Here is a 16,538-nt window from a genome sequence, read left to right on the forward strand (position 1 = left end):
TGTGAGTCAGGACTTGGAAGTCGCTTCTGCTCTGGTGTTCTTGTTGAACCTGGATCAGGAGTTACCTTTACAACGAAAGTAACTAAATCCACTGAACCCCCAGGATGGGCTCCTGTCATCTCTCGGAGTCCAGGAGGTGCTTCTGCTGTCTTTAGAGGTGTGTTGCAATACCCACTGCGAACTAAAAGGTGTTCTCGGCCAGGGGTTTTTGTCGAAATGATAATTACATTACTGAAGAACAGACAGGGTTCCTACCCGGAAGACACATTAATTTAATATACGTAAAATTCTTAATGCGGTCTAGTTTGTCCCCAAACAAAGTTTTGCCCTGGAAGACATAACTGGTGATCATAGTTTTAGATTGAGTATCAGCTGCCAGGCTCTAATCCAGGCATTACGGCAGGCCCCCAGGATGGAGGCCATGGCTCTAGCTGATAGGCCTGAGGCCTCAAGGGAGGCGGTCTGCAATAAATGATGCTCCCATTCTGATATGTTTGATACCCTCTCTAGCTACCGTCAGCTCTAGGGGCAGAATATCCAGGGCACGATTGGCCCAGACAAGCAGAGCTCTGGCGGCAGTAGATGTTGGTGCTATGACCTTCATGGAGGTAGCCCAGGGTTCATGTGATCGTTTGAGCATGGTATCTGACCTTTTGTCTAGAGAGCCTTTGATAGTACCTTCCCCTTCCTTAACCAGGAGTCCTCCCGTTTGGGTGTCAACTACTGGGGCATCAACGGGGGGGACATTCATGATGGGCTCCACATATTCAGGGACCAGATATCGCGTCTTGGTGGTGGAAATGGTATGTTTTTTGGAAGCTGGTGATTCCCATTCTTCCTTGATTTTCTTAATGAAAGTTCAGGAATAGGAATAACCGATTTGGGAGTTTCCTCCTGCGGCAGATATTGCTTACTGCCCTTGGGGCAACCTTGATAGGCGGTAGGGAAAATGAAGCCCCTGGGATGTGTGCATCAGCCGCGTCGTGCAGCTCCAGGGCTGTGATGGTTTTTGCCATTAATAAGGACAAGACCTCATCTTTGAAACATCTGTTGGGAGCTTCTGGTACGCTGACATCTATTTCCTCAGAGTCTCAGAAGTGAGTCGGGGAAGGCTGATCTTCATCCCCACTACCTTCCTCTTCATGAGGGAACTGCAGGGGGTCTTCCAATGGGATTCCAGGGTAACCCCTAGTTCGCCCATGGGTAGAAGGTGGGGATCTACGGTAGCCCCTAGTCTGCCCACTTGAAGTGAGAGCAGTTGCATACTGTGGGTGTGGCCTGGAATCTTGTCCACAGGGATCCTGTGAAGAAGTTCCTGGCCCTTGCATTGGGGACTGGGGTAACCCCTAAGTCTGCCCAACCTGCTCAGCTCCTGTGTTAATAGGAGGTTGAAACCCGTACTGCCCATGTTGAATGCTATGCAGTTTCTCTTCAGTTGCCTTTTACAGAAAGGCAGCGAAGTCAGCTGGGGTAAGGGATTGCCAATTAAATGGTTGTACCGCGTTTAAACGTTCCCCCTTGTCCATGTTTTGTTTTCCACCTTCTCCTCCCCCCTCACAGGAGATCTCTTGCCTGTACGTTGTTCAGGGACTTTTCCGTGAATATGGAGCTCCACAATGGAGACTAAGCCTGCTGGGGGGGGTGAAGCTCCGGCATCTGTTCATGCTGCCGCTCTACATGAAGGCCTAATTGGTACAAATATGGTCAAATGTACATTTTGCTTTCCTTTACCCATAATGATCAAGATGCATAATATGAGAAAGCATCTCTAATACACTGACTAGTTCTAGCAACTGTCACAAAACTGATTTGACAGTGTCTACTCCAACATGTAATACACCAAGATGTCTGAGCAGAGCTTTTGAAGATAATTTTGGCTAATGCTGTCAGTCCACTTCCCAACATTTTGTTACTCCTGAAAAAAAAAGATTAAATGTGATATATTACAAAAAATTATTTGCCTGGCCAGAAATGTCAGTAGCATGCATCAACACAAGAATCCAGTTGCAGAAAGAACAAGATACAAAGAATGCCAAGGAATTTTTTTGTCTAGAACAATGGCCTGTATACCTCTGACATGAGTATCACAGTATTGAACACAAATATTAGACACCAACAACCAATACTTTGCTGTCAATTTGCCTCATACAAAGCTTGCAGACCTTCTCCCTGTTCTATTCATGACATTCAATTTTTAAAAATTACCTTTGATGTCCACTGGTTTATCCTTAACAAGGAGAAGAGTCCATTGGATACTCTCCGTGAAGGCTGTTCTTCAACGTCACTTCCTGTGAAGGTCCTCAGGGTCACATCCCCTCAGTATTCTGTTTGAGACAGCAGTAGGTATGAGGACCACAGGAACAACAAAACTCCACACACAACAGTCCAACATGAAATTAATAACACATAACATAAATTATCTAAACTCTGGCTCCATCCTACTCATCTTTATAATCGTTACCGGTTAGGATCACCACCATCAGAGATAAATAGAAACCAGGGAGGGCCAAGATGTCTTCCCTTCCCTCCAGTAGAAAAGCCCTTCATGGTGAGTATCCAATGGACTCTTCTACTGGGGGGGAAGACATCTTGCAAGGGACCTCCCCAAGCAGTGTCCCCTAATTAGGGTGGATCTCTTTAATCTCTGATTATAGTCTCCAGCACTCTTTTGCCGAAGACCACCTCTGTGGCTGTGATGGAATTCAATTTGTAGTGACGTACAAAGGATGAAATTGATGACCAAGCCGCTGCCTTGCAAATTTCTTCCACTGAGGCATGATTTCTGAATGCCGCATTAGTTGCCGTGCTTCTGATGGAGTGTGCTGAGACACCCAATGGTAATGGCAAGTCACTAGCCTTGTATGCTTCAATGATGGCTGCTTTCAGCGTTGAACTCACCGCTGCCTTAGACATGGGTAGCCCAATATTTGGTGGCTGTATGTTGACAAATAGGGTTTCTGATTTTCTTAATCGCCCTGTCCGGATTAAAAAGGCTTTTAAAGCCCTTCTGACATCTAGAGTATGCCATAAATGCTCTTTTGGATGTCTCGGATTTGGCATGAAATTTGGAATCGTAATCTCCTGTCGTCAGTGAAAGTTTGAGTTCACTTTAGGAATGAATGCTAGATCTGTCCTTAACACCGCCCTATCCTTGTGAAAAACGCACAGTTTTGGGCTGGATGATAGTGCCTGCAGTTCCGAAACTCTCCTTGCTGATGTTTTTGTGACAAGAAATAATGTGTTCATTGTAACCCACCGTAGATGCGTAAACTGAACTGGCTCAAACGGTTGCTTAGTGAGTGCTGTTAGGACCGTGTGTAACCACCACGACAAAAATCTATGAATTGTTGAAGGTTGTGAAAGTTTAACTCCTCTTAGGAAATTCATAATGTCCGTTTGTCTGGTAATGGGAATGCCATTAATCGTTGGACACACCATCGCTATGGCTGCTATATGTCTCTTCAGTGTGGCGCTACGTAGACCCAGGTCAAACCCCCACTGTAGAAATTCCAACAGGTTCTGTATTGAAGGATGTTCTGGGTCCACTGAATGGCTGTTGCTCCACCTCACAAAGGCTTTCCAGGAAGAGTTGTATATGTTAACTGTAGACCGTTTGCGGGCTGCCAGAATGGTGTTTGTTACGCTAGCGGAGAATCCTTTCTGTATTAGGCGTCTCCTCTCACAAGCCATGAAGTCAGCTTGAGCCATTCTGGATCGGGGAAGCTGATGGGACCCTGTAGGAGTAAATCTGGTTCCGGGTCCAGGTGTACAGATGGTGCTGTTGCCATTTTTTGGATCGCTGAAAACCATGGCCTCCTGGGCCACCGTGGCGCCACCAATATCACTGTTGCTCTTTCCTCTGGGCGCGGTTCCTAGCCCGAAAGGGAGCACTCTGTACTGTAGATGATGGTCCCCCACTGTGAACCTGAGGGACTGCCTGTGTGAGGGGTATATGCAGATATGCCTCTCTGAGGTCCAACAACATGAGGAAGTCTCTGTGATTCAAGGCTAACGCGATGGACCTCAGTGTTTCCATCTTGAATTTTGGTAGCTTGATGAATTTGTTGAGAAATCTCAGGTTCAACACTGCCCTGCAGTCCCCTGATTTCCTGGGGACTGTAAAGAAGTGTGAATATGCCCCTGAGAATTTCTCCTGTTCCAGGACTACCTCCACAGTCTGAATTTGAATTAAGTGTTCTATGGCCTGTAACGTTCTTTTTGCTTTTTGTGGGTCTTTGGACAGTGGGGACGGCACAAAATGTGATCTGGGTATTTTTAACAGTTCGATTACGTAGCCTCTTTGAGCTGCTTCCCGTACCCATCTGTCCACATGATCGCCCTGCCACTGTTGGCTGAATTTGGCAAGGCGTCCCCCCATGGGGGGGGGGTCTGCACCATCATTGCTTGTTGCAGTCCATTTTGAAGTTTTTGCCCTGTTTGTTAAATGGTCGGAAATTTGTTTTGTTGTGAAAGGAGCTCTGATTTGGCCAGTTTGGCCATGGGCCCTCCTTGGGGGGTCCTGGCCAATGTTTTGTGTGATCTAAAAGTTGTTCTGGTGAAACCTTGGGGCCTTTCTCGTTTAACAGCTTTAGGCATCGCCTTTGTTTTGTCTTTTGTTTCCACAAGCACTTGCTCCAATTCTTTGCCAAATAGAGCTCCCCCATAATAGGAGTATGCTGTGACTACATGTTTCAACTGAGTGTCTGCCTGCCAAGGTCGTAGCCAGGCATTTTGCCTTGCCACCATGTTGGACGCCATTGTCCTGGCTGCTAGCGCAATAGCATCCATAGTGGCGTCTGCTATAAAGGTGTTGGCTATCAAGACCCTCTCTACCCCCTCCCTTAATGTGGTTTCCTCTGGGGGTAATCTTTCTAATATCCTTTTAATCCATTCCATGGCTGCCCTGGAGACCATAGATGCTGGGGTTAAGGATTTAATTTGAGCTGCCAGCCAATTGTGTGAACTGTGCAGTGCCGCTTCCGATCTGTGATCTAAAGGGTCTTTAATTGTCCCCTCTCCTTCCTTGGCTACTAGCCCTCCAGAGTGTAATAATGACACTGGGGAGTCCATAGGGGGATTTTGTAACATGGCATGAAAATGAGCGGGAGAGAGCGAGGTCTTTTTAAAAGCTGGGGGTAGAGCCTTCCTGCCAGCTGGGTTTAACCATTCTTTTTTGATGCGTCTTACAAAATATTCTGGTACCAGGGAAAAATTTTCTCCATTTGAATCCTTTGGGAAATAGTCCTCTTTTCCCTTTGGAAACCCTTTAACTGTCTTGGAGGATGGACCCTCCCCTGTTGAGGTCCTCAGTTCCTCCGCATCCGCTTTGTCCTGTAGGTCTAGAGCTGATATGGTTTTGGTAATCAGCATTTGCAGGTCCTCATTCTTAAACAGTTTTGGGAATTGTTCGGTATTTTCCTCTAAGTTCTCTTCTCCCTCTGAGAATCTATCAATTTCCTCAGTTTCTCCTCTGTCTGACCTGTCCTCCTCTGGGAATGCGATTGGATCCCTGTGTCGTCCCGCCCAAGTTCCCCTGGGAGGATTGGGGGGTTGGTTGGTCATGAGAACGCTGGTTTTGCGGTCTGTCTCTATGATGTGCCAATTCCCCTTGGCATTCCCTGGCTGCTAAGGCTTTTTCAATTTCGTTCCGTAGTAACACTGCAAAGGCAGCAGGGGGACCCGTTTGCCAGGCTGTAAGGGCAGAATTGGCGGGAACTGCATTTTCTGTCGTGGAGGATCCTGGTATGGATACAGCCAGCCCTCCTTCTCCTGCCTCCTGCTCAGGCTCTTCCCCTCCCCCTGTACTCAGACCAGGGCCCGGGATTTGCCTGTTCGATTGAGTGCTGCCCGTCCTTTCCTCAGTCTCCTCTGGGTGCACCGATCCTTCAGCCGAGTGCTCCAGGTCCCGCATGAGGGTGGAGGAGCTCGGCTGGGAGCCGGCCGAATCGGCAGCGCCCTGGGAAGGCGCGCAGCTCCCAGGCAGCAATTCTTTTCTCTTCTTCTTGGACGCGGGAGGTCCCTCCTTGCGTCCTGCCATGTTTTTGTCCTGCAGCTGTTGCTGTGTTAAATTCTGTCCTGGGGAAAATCTTTCCCCCTGCTTTTTCTTTCCCTTGGCTCCTCTAGTTCTCTCTGCCGCTGACTGGATGAAGGACTCCCTCGGGGGAGTGAATGAACTGGAGGACATGTTGATTTCTAGTGCTCAACTAAGTGATACACATGCACACACAAATATGCACAGGACAACACTTAGACTGCACACTTAGTTTCACAACTTACTAGACACATACAAACAGATGAAGTGAATGGAGCACACCCTGCAGAGGCAGAACTAATACTGAGGGGATGTGACCCTGAGGACCTTCACAGGAAGTGACATTGAAGAATTTTGATTGGTTCTGCCTCCCTGCAAATAGTGAAGAGCATATCTGTTGCAAGATGTCCCCCACCCCCACCCCTAGTAGAAGGGAAATATTCTCCTTCTGTCAAATCCGAGAATCAGGCTCCCCTGGGAACTTCTCCAGATCGATGTTAGGTTTCTCAATAAATGAGTATGTAATTAATCTAATTCAAACGGGAAACTATGGAATGTCACAGTAGGGTGTACTAAAGTTTAGTGCATGATTTAGTGATGGGGGCGGGGGCTGATTCTCAGATGTGACAATTTTTGAGGGCTTAATAAACAGAGCTAAGCTATTGAAATAGAGATGAGGGTCTCTCCCCAAGAACTTCTGCTCACTATACTGAAGAAGTTGGGAGGATATTTCCTTGCAAAACAGGGATAAGTATTATTTGAAATACCTGTCTACTTGTCTCTGTTAGTATTTGCTGTATGTGCATTGAATTATTAGTCTGCATTAGTATTTGCTGTCATATGCACATTGCACTAGAGTGTTGCATGGTAATCCTATTTTACCAAGACAATAAAGAAAGGTATATTCTTCTACTTTGCATGTTGTTTTTCCTATTTATTATCAATAATAGGCTATTTTAACAGGTATCAGTTGTACACCCCAATTATTTACTGAATAGAATGTTACAGATATATTTTATTTCCTAAAACACCAATACCTTGCCTTACCTTTTGTCTCAAGGTAGCTTATAAAAAGTCAACACATTACTGATTAAATCCAAACGGAATTTTAGAACCCATTTACATGGTTTCTTTCATGTCTAAATTAGTAAAAGGAACCAGAAACCTGGATGAAATAGATAGCATTGTCTCATATTCTTCTTGGGGTAAGAACAGCTTTTCTAAAGGCGTGTGTCCTAAACAACTAATAGTTACTGTGCAAAAAAGTATATCTCCAAGGCACAAAAAATTCACACTTCCCAGTTTGCACTCTTAAAAGCTTAATCTTCATAATAATCTTATATGATATATACTTCCTTCACATGTTGCATGTCTGCTAATTATTTTACATTAATACTAGGTTTTAGCTCAATGTGTTTAAAAGGATCCATTGGATACTCACCGTGAAGGGTCTTTCTACTGTAGGTAAGTGGGGCATCTTGTGTGGGTGTGATCTCGACCAATTGCAGAGAGGCAGGAAATGATGAAATTCTTCCATGTACTTCCTGTGAGGTCTTGGGGTCACCTTCTTCAGTACCCCCGCCTGGCATAGTAGTATAGCACTTAAGTAACAGGAACATATAACCAAAAACACGGAAGGAAAAACAACGGCTCGGCAATAACTAAGATCACTAGAACAGTGACAACAACAACAACGACAACCCTAAATGTTGAACAGTCTGAAAACATGAATTTAGTTGATAACTGAGGAGAGGTAACATCGGAAACAAATGGAACTAGGGAGGGCCAAGATGTCTCCCCACTTTACCTACAGTAGAAAGCACCCTCTCACCGGTGATGTATCCAATGGATCCTTCTACTGTAGGAGGTGGGGCACATCTTGTGTGGACCTCCCTCGAGCAGTGTCCCTAATTCGGGTGGGTTTCTATTAGTCCCCTCGATGATATCTTTCCAGTACCCTTTTGCCAAAAGGCTGATTCTGCCGGTGTCAGGGACCCAATTTTATAATGACGTGATGAAGGTGCGGGAAATGGAAGACCAGGTGGCAGCTTTGCAGATGTCTTCCACCGATGCCTGATTTCGGAAGGTTCGCGCTATTGGTGCGCAGCATTAGCGTAACTGAGTGAGCTGTGACTCCTTGAGGGACCGGTAAGTCAGAAGCTTTGTATGCTTCGGGCGATATACAGGCTTTCAGGGTACTAATACTGATTGCTGCCTTTGGACATTTGCAAACTCCCTAAGTTGGGCGGGCTAATGTTGATGAACATACTCTCTGATTTGGCGTGAACTCCTCCGTGACTCTTATTATGTATGCTTTTAAGGCCCGTCAAGGCCATTCAATGTGTGCCACTTATTTCTCTTTGGGATGAGAGGGGTTCAGCATGAAGTTGGGGAACGACGATCTCCCCCCCGGCGCAATGGCAAAGGGGAGTTAACCCTTCGGAATGAAAGTTGATCTGTACGAAGACATACTCTATCCTTATGGAACACGCAGAATTTTGAGTTTATTGAAAGGGCTGGGTTCAGCCACTCTTCTGGGTCGATGTTATTGCAATTAAGAATAATCGCTTTCATTCTTACCCATTTGATGTGTACAGTTTGAATGTGGGTTCGAACGGGGACCTAGTGAGTGCCGACAGGACAATAGCCAGTTTCAGGCTTTTTTAAGAGGGGGAACCTGTGGACTACCCCAGGTTGGGACAATTTTACCCTCTTAGGAAGTTCAGAACGCCCGGATGTCTGGTGATGGGGTGTGTCGTCCACACAAGCGGGGATGATCGTAGCAAGAGCTGCTAATTGGTTCGGGCGTGAAGGTGGAACACTTGGAGTCCCATTGAGTAGCCCTGTTGCAGGAACTCCAAGATAACGCTGATGGATGGTTCCGCGGGGTCGAAGTCGCTTAAGCGATGGCACCACCCGGACGTAGGCCTTCCATGAACAGTTGTAGATATTGACCGCCTAATTCGCGCTCTGGCTGTTAAGATTGTAGATGTGACTTCTTCCGAGTACCCCTTCTTTATCCTGAGGTTTGCCCGCTCAAGAGCCATTACGCGTCAGCTTCTGAACCAAGCCGGATCGGGATGTATCATGGGGCCCTGCGCCAGGAAGTCGGAAGTGACTGGCAGAGTCAGTGGTTCTGGCGATGGCCAGTTCCAGGATGGTAGTGAACCAGGGTCTCCTGGGCCATCTAGGGGCTACAGTGATCACCATATGCTTCTTCGGATATGATCCTGCGCAGGAGCCGTAGGGATCAGTAGAAAAGGAGGGAATGCATAGAGAAGATTTGGATACCATATCACAAGCTCAGGGCGGCCCGCTACTGCCTGTGGGATGGTAGTGTCGGGTCAAGAACTTTGGAAGTTGATGGTCCTTCTGAGTAGGCTTTTACAGGTCTACCTCCGGAGTGTCGAAGGTGTTGCATATCTTGAAGAAGACCCGCGGATCGAGTCACTATTCTGCTTCGCACAGACTCTGCCCGTTGAGCCAATCCGCTTCTAGATTCTTGACTCCTCTGATGTGTAGGGCTTCTAGCGATACTGCGCTCCTCGGCCCATCGGAGGATTTTTGTTGCTTCCGAGTGGAGCCTTGCTGATCTGGAGTCAGCCTCTGGTTGTTGCTGATGTATTATCTTCGCCGCAACATTGTCTGTTCTTATGATGACATGTTGGTGATGAATTTGTGGCCGGAAATGTTGTGCGGCAAGGAAGATCGCTCGAAGTTTCCAACACATTGATGTGGAGCCGAGATTCTTCCGGAGACCAAGTTCCCTGGACATAACATTTGACTGGAGTGTGGCCCCCCAGCCCTGAAGGCTGGCGCGCCTGTGAAGACTTGAGCCTCGATGAGCATGTAGATAATGTTTTCCCCATCTGAGGTTGGAGCTGCCCGGCCCACCAGAGAAGGTTGAGACGGACTCTTGGGGGTATGGTCAATTTTCTGTCTTTCTTGGCAATAATGTCCAGTTGGTATGCACGGAGGAATCATTGGAGCGGTCTCGCGTGAAAACGTATTCACTGGGCTCTTCAGGTCGACATTGAGATGAAGGTTCCCAGCAGACTTGTCAGTTTTAGCAAGGACGATCTTCTGTTGGACATGACTAGTAATGTCGCTTTCCTGATTCTTTCTACCTTCTCTTCTGGCATGAAAAAGGAGTCTTGCAATCGTCCAGCACCGTTTCTAGGTGTTCGGCCGCGGTGAGGGAATGAAAGAGCTTTTTTCTTTGTTTACTTTATAAAGCCATGCTGCGCTAGGGTTTCTTTGAACTACCTCGATGTCGGCGATGGCCTTGGGGACGGAGAGTGAACGACCAGCAGATCGTCGGTGGGTAGGTGTAGACGTGTAACTCCCCTGTTCCCTCAACATGATGACTGGAGCCAATAGTACCTTGGAGAAGGTTCTTGGGGCCTTATTAACCGGAATGGCAACGCCTTTGAATTCGATAATGCTGGATCCTGTATGGCTTAATCTCAGGTACTTTCTGCGAGTTTCAGAATAGGGATGTGCAAATAGGCTTCTGGTCAGATTCCTAACCAAGTCAGCAGATCTTGATGGCTTAAGAGTTGCCGTGATAGACCGGCTGTTTCCATCCTGAATTTGGGGACCCGAATGAATTTGTTGATGCGCTTCAGGTTGAGGATTGCTTCTCCAGTCCCCATTTCTTTTGGGGACTGTAAAGAAATGTGAATATGTCCCTGAGAAACGCTCCGCTGTCCGTACAGGTTCGATGGCTTGGATCTTGGTTAGGTGGGAAACCGGGCCCAGAGTTTCAGCTGGCTTTGGTCGGATCCTTTGAGAGCTGCTTAAATGAACAGATGGTGATGTGGGAATAACGCTGAATTCCTATCACATAATCCCGTGGAGATGACTTCCTTTGTCCACCTTTGTCCACGTGGCTTCCCGCGCCAACGGTGTTAAAAGTGTTGGAGACGGCCTCCCACCGGGATGCTTTGATCGCCATTGCTTGTTCTTATTGGAGTTGAAGGACGGTCTCGTTTGTTGTATTGTTTGAAGGACATTTTGTAGTTCCGAAAGGAATGCTGATTCTGCCAGTGTGGTCTTTGCCCGGCTCGTTGCGTGCGGGGGAAGGATTTGCGGGACCGGAAGGTAGACTTGCTGTTGGTGGAGGACCCATCGGGTTCCCGGACAGATTTTGGCATCGCCTTTTTGTTGTCCTTGGTTTGGACAAGGACTGGCCCAATTCCTTGCCAAATAGGGCCCCTCCATAGTATGAATAACCAGCCACTCACGTGTTTATAGATTTCAGGCGTCCGCTTGCCATGGGCTTAATCCAGGCGCTTTTGTATGTCTTGCTATCATGTTAGAGGCTATGGATCTCGCCACTGCGACATGGCGTCGAAGGTGGCATCTGCCATGAAGGAATTTGGCAGTAAGGACCCTTTCGATGCCTTCTCTGGATGCCTTTTGCTTCGACCGGGAATCATCTCCAGGAGACGCTTTGAGCCACACCATGGAGGCTCTGGCCACTGTGGAGGAGGGATGCAGAGTTTTGATGGCTGCCGCCAACCACTCATGGGATCTGCGAAGCGCTGCTTCAGACCTCCCATCAAGCGGGTTCCTGATATTGCCCTCCCCCTCATTGGCTACCAGCGCCCCTCGAATGTAGGGATGGATGTAGGGGCATCAACTGGAGGATTCTTGAGGAGGACGGGGAAACGTAAGTTGAGGCATCAGATATTTTTTCTTAAAATTAGTAAGCTCTCTTGTGGGCAGTGGGATTGAGCTATTCCCTCATGAATCCTTTTAACAAAAGCATTCAGGAACAGGGAAATACTTGTCTCCCTCCCTATCAGCGGGGAAGTAGGGATGATGTGCCTTTTGGATATTCCTTGATTGGGGCTGGAAGCTGCTAATGGAAGGCTGGGGAATTCTGCCTTCCGCATTCTCAGGGTCAATGCAAATCCAGAGCGGAGATAGCTCTTAGAAATTAAGGATTGGATTTCTTCCAGTTTAAAGAACTGTATGGATTGTTCTGAAGCTGGCTCAGGGGTTTCCTCTGTGTCGTAGAATTTTTTCTCCCCCATCAGGAAGCAGTTCAAATCCGATAATTCTTTTTTCTTCCTCCTCATTAATAGGTAGGCCTAAGGGGTCCTTTCTGTAGGAGCCGGAGTCCTCTCGATGGGGACTGGGCGGGATCTATGGGACCGAAAGTAGAGGAGCTGGCATTAGCTGTTCTGGATCTCTTGCATCAAGAGCTTTGTCTATCTCCCCTTCTGGGCGAACTCAGCTTAAAACTGCAGGGCTGCGTTCATCCAGGAGGAGGCTGGAGTTAATCCGCCAGTGTTAGAATCTCCTGCTCAGGATCCTGTGGGTCTTGCCTGTTAGGCGCGACAGGGAGGAACCAGTTGATCGGGGGGGCCGCTTGAGGTGGTGTAGCACGACCGTTCGGTGGCCCTGGGAAGGCCGGAGGAGTCGGGCTATGGAGTCTCCGGTTAAGGACGCACCCTTGGAAGGCGCCAGGACTCCCGGCCGCTGAATTCTTTTTCTTTTTCTTGGCTGGTTGGGATTACCGCGCATGCTCGGAGGCGCCAGATTTTCCCGCTGGCCATGCTATGGTAAGGCGTCCGCTTGAGTGGGAGCTTCTCTCCCCTTCTTTATGGTCAGCCTGACTTCCTGCGGAGCGTGTGATCTCCGCCGCTGAGCCAACAAAGGTTTCGCTAAGCTCAGGCTTAAAAGCGACCTCGCGCCCGATGATTAACTCGGTTCATTTGCCAAATCGCCTTCTACGCACAAGGGGTGGGGGAGGGGTAGGTGGGAAGGAAAGCGGTTGCTTTCAGCGGCGGCTAGACTACTCTTCCCTGCCGGATCGCGCTTACTCACCCCTCTAAGGACTACAGACAAACACAGACTGACACAAACAGACTACGAATAGGGTTTTTTGCCAGAGCCAAAAAACGCCTCTGCTCTCTGCAGAGGCAGGAAAATACTGAAGAAGGTGACCCCAAGACCTCACAGGAAGTACATGGAAGAATTTCATCATTTCCTGCCTCTCTGCAATTGGTCGAGATCACACCCACACAAGATGCCCCACTCCTACAGTAGAAGAGAGCAGAGATTTAATCTTAAGCGATTAATGAGCATGTCACATTCAGACATTTTGGGTTACCGGTAGCTTATTAAAACAGTAATTTAAAATACAATTTTGACTATTCCCATGATTTCTAAATTTAACTAAGAAATACTGGCAATGACTACTACATTAATTAGTTTACAGAAGAGAGACTGAAGTTAAAAAATTTGATCTAAAGCCTGTCCTCAAGATGAAGCCAGAAAGAAATCTTGGATTATTAATCATGAAGATTCCTTCTGCTCTGACATAAGGACAGCATCTTTAGAGCATGGGTTATTCCCACCCACTCCTTAGGGAGGTAAGGCTAAACCGCTTGCTGGCCCCCTGTTGGCTCTTGGAGCTCAGTTTTAAGACTTCCCAAGCAAGAGAATCTTAAGTTAGTAGAACTAGAACAACATAACATATAAAGTATGAACACTTAAAGTTTGAACTGTAAGAAAAAGGCATCCAGAATGGAAGAACATGGGTATGTATTGTGAATAGGATAAGAGAAAAAGAAAACTTGACAACCTCCACATTGTCCTTCCTGGATGAAACTGTATAAAAACTTCTTATGTTTCTTCATGCTTGAACTTTCTTGCTATGATTCAATGAAATATTCAGACTTCAGGTGGCCAAGATGACTTCCTTACCTCAAAGTAGAAGGGACCTTCACAATGAGTAATCCAAGGTTCTTCTCTCACTCTGAGGAGGGAGGGCATCCAAAAATGGCATTTCAGTATGACTTCAGCAGGGATGTTTCTTCACTCAACGCTTGCTGAAACACTCCATGTTTACCCCTGGAATGGTTGAAGGATAAATATGAGAATCGTATCTGAAGAAAAACAAATGAAAATGGCATGTAATGCGTAATCTGTTCATTCTGTTCAGACAGACCTGTGTGATTCTCAAGAGAACTGGAACTGGAATACAAAGACTTCTAAAAGACATTGTTCCTTTAAGGAAACCAATACTTACTATTACCTTGGGAAGGACTTGTATAACTGTTGTACTGTATCACTTTTTGCACTTTATATCACTTGTTTGTTTGTTGCACAGTATAGTAAAAAGCGGTTGATGAAATGTGATACTTTGGTGTGTATATACTGATGTTGCATCACTCTATTCCTTGTACTTTGGTTACAGAAAGTAGAGACTGCATCTGCTGAGGCCTAAATATTTAGCCTGTAAAGCTCCACAAAGGTGGATAATGAGGCCCAGGTGGTAGCCTTGAAAATCTTTTGCACAGAGACTTGAAAATCCAAGGCTGCATTCATGGCTGTCCTTCAAAGAGAATGAGCAGTGATCCCCTCAGGTGGAGAAATTTTACTAAGTAAGCCTGACATACACAGTCCAACAGAATAACTGATGGCAGCCCCTGACATTCTTTTCCCCTTGTTCAGCACTGACAGTGAAATGAAGAGAAAATCCGTCTGATCCTGGAACATGTACATATAAGGTATATTTTGAGGGTTCTCTGAAGGTCAAGGGTATGCCAGAACTTTTCTGTGTGATGTTTTGGGTTAGGACAAAAGAAGGGTAAGTGGATCTCTTGTGTCCTGTGGAATGAGGAATTTACTTTCGGAATGAACATTGCATCTGGTCTCAGGACCATTTTGTCCTTGTATAAAATCAGAAACCCCTCTTCAGGGCGATGTAATGGCCATGAGAAAGAGTAGCTTCATCTGCAGCTACTTGAGTGATATATTGTCGAAGGCTTTCACGGCCGGAATCACTTGGGTGCTGTGTGGTTTCCGGGCTGTATGGCCGTGTTCTAGCAGCATTCTCTCCTGACGTTTCGCCTGCATCTGTGGCTGGCATCTTCAGAGGATCTTGAGTGATACTTTCTCAGTGGTTAGAAGGGTGGCTTAGTGTTCCTTTCAATAACCACGTGGTTAACTGAAACCATTCTGGGTGTGAATGCAACACTGGTCCTTGGTGCAGTGGTAGCCTCAATCGTTTTCAAATTGAGAGTTGTACCAAGGCTGCGAACAAAGGTCTGCGTGGCCACTCTGGTGATATTAGGATAACCAACGCTCACTCCCTCCTCATTTTTCTGAGCTCCTTGGGAATAATCAGTAACAGAAGAAAGACGTATAACATTTGTTGCTGAGGCCACAGAAAGGTCAAAGTGTTCTGCTTCCAGGTGAAAAAATGTGGCAACTAGTAATTCAGGCTTGACATGAAGAGGTACACTGTGGGTGAACTGAACTTCTCTGAGACCTGTCTGAATACCATGGAGTTCAGGGACCACTCATTTTCATGTAGAGTCTCTCTGCTCAACTAGTCAGCCAAGATGTTGTAGATCCCCTGGCAATGTTCCACCGAGATGGATAGGACTGGACTTCTGCCCAGGTCAGGATTCAATGGACTTTGAAGTGTAGTTGCAAGGATCTGGACCTGCCCTATTTGTTTACATGTGCCTTGGTGGAAATATTGTCCATGTGGATCAAGACATGACACTGGATCTGATGCTTGAAATGCTGAAGAGCATGCCAGATCGCCCGGAACTCTAGAATGTTGATGCTCAACTTCTGTTCCTATAAGCACCAGGATCCCTAGGCTGGCTTGTCCAGAAGGGAGGCCAAGCCCCCCCCATCAGACAAACCGGCAACTGTGAAGATGTGAATGATGTTTCTCTTCAAGTATAGGAGACCCTTGGAGAGATGCTTGAGATTGGTCCACTCTGCTTGACCACAGGAATATCAGAGTTCTGTCCTGCCTGTTTGTGATGTCCCATTGAAGTAGACAGAGGAAGGCCTTCAGTGGGCTTGCATGGAATCTGGCCCACAGAACTGACTCCAGGCATGCTATCATGAGTCCTTGCAGGCTGGTTGCAGAAAGTAGATTTTTCAGTTTTGTTTTCTGAATCTTGCTTGCCATACATGCTATCTTGTATGCATTATCCTCATGGAGGAAAAGGGTGTCCATTCGGGAATCATTGATCACTTCCAGGTACAGAATCCTTTGGGCCAGATTGAGGTGGCTTTTCTTCCAGTTGATGATATAGCTATGTGATGACAGAAAAAGAATGACCATCCCAGGTTGCCCTTGTCATGGAATTGTCAGAGTAGGGATGTACCAGTACTCCTTGCCACTGAGCCAGGCTTACCAGGTACCCCAAGGTCTTGATAGAGACTTTAGGAGCTGATGTCAGTTCAAAATGTAGGGTCCTAAACTGGAAGCACCAGCCACTGAAGGTGAATCTGAGCAATCTCTGGTGACCAGGGAAAATGGGGACATGCAGGCAGATCTCTTAGAGATGGAAGTCATGAAAGCGCTTGTGGCTAGTGATCCATAATTAATGTTAAAGTCACCATCCAGAAATGCTTTGAGATGATGAAATGGTTCACAAACTTAAGATCCAAGTTGGCCTGCCAGTCTCCACTGTGCTTGGGCATCATAAAAAAGATTGAAAACACCACAGATTCCTCCTCTTGA

General features: G+C 46.8%; 1 protein-coding gene across 6 annotated transcripts in view; it reads right to left on the reverse strand.

Annotated features, from left to right (window-relative positions):
- The window catches only part of LOC125434394 (activating transcription factor 7 interacting protein), a 128,563-nt gene that overhangs the window by 92,489 nt on the left and 19,536 nt on the right, over window positions 1–16,538 (reverse strand). The window contains exon 1 of one of the 6 annotated variants that reach the window (XM_048499708.1): window positions 13,751–13,870. The exons of 4 other annotated variants lie outside the window; for them this stretch is intronic. The gene's annotated coding sequence lies outside the window, so the exon portion shown is untranslated. Of the gene's footprint in view, window positions 1–2,205; window positions 2,229–13,750; window positions 13,871–16,538 lie in introns of those variants that run through there. One more of the 6 variants, XM_048499711.1, reaches the window with a different exon arrangement.

This window comes from Sphaerodactylus townsendi, linkage group LG06 (assembly GCF_021028975.2).
Source record: "Sphaerodactylus townsendi isolate TG3544 linkage group LG06, MPM_Stown_v2.3, whole genome shotgun sequence".
Lineage (NCBI taxonomy): Eukaryota > Metazoa > Chordata > Lepidosauria > Squamata > Sphaerodactylidae > Sphaerodactylus > Sphaerodactylus townsendi.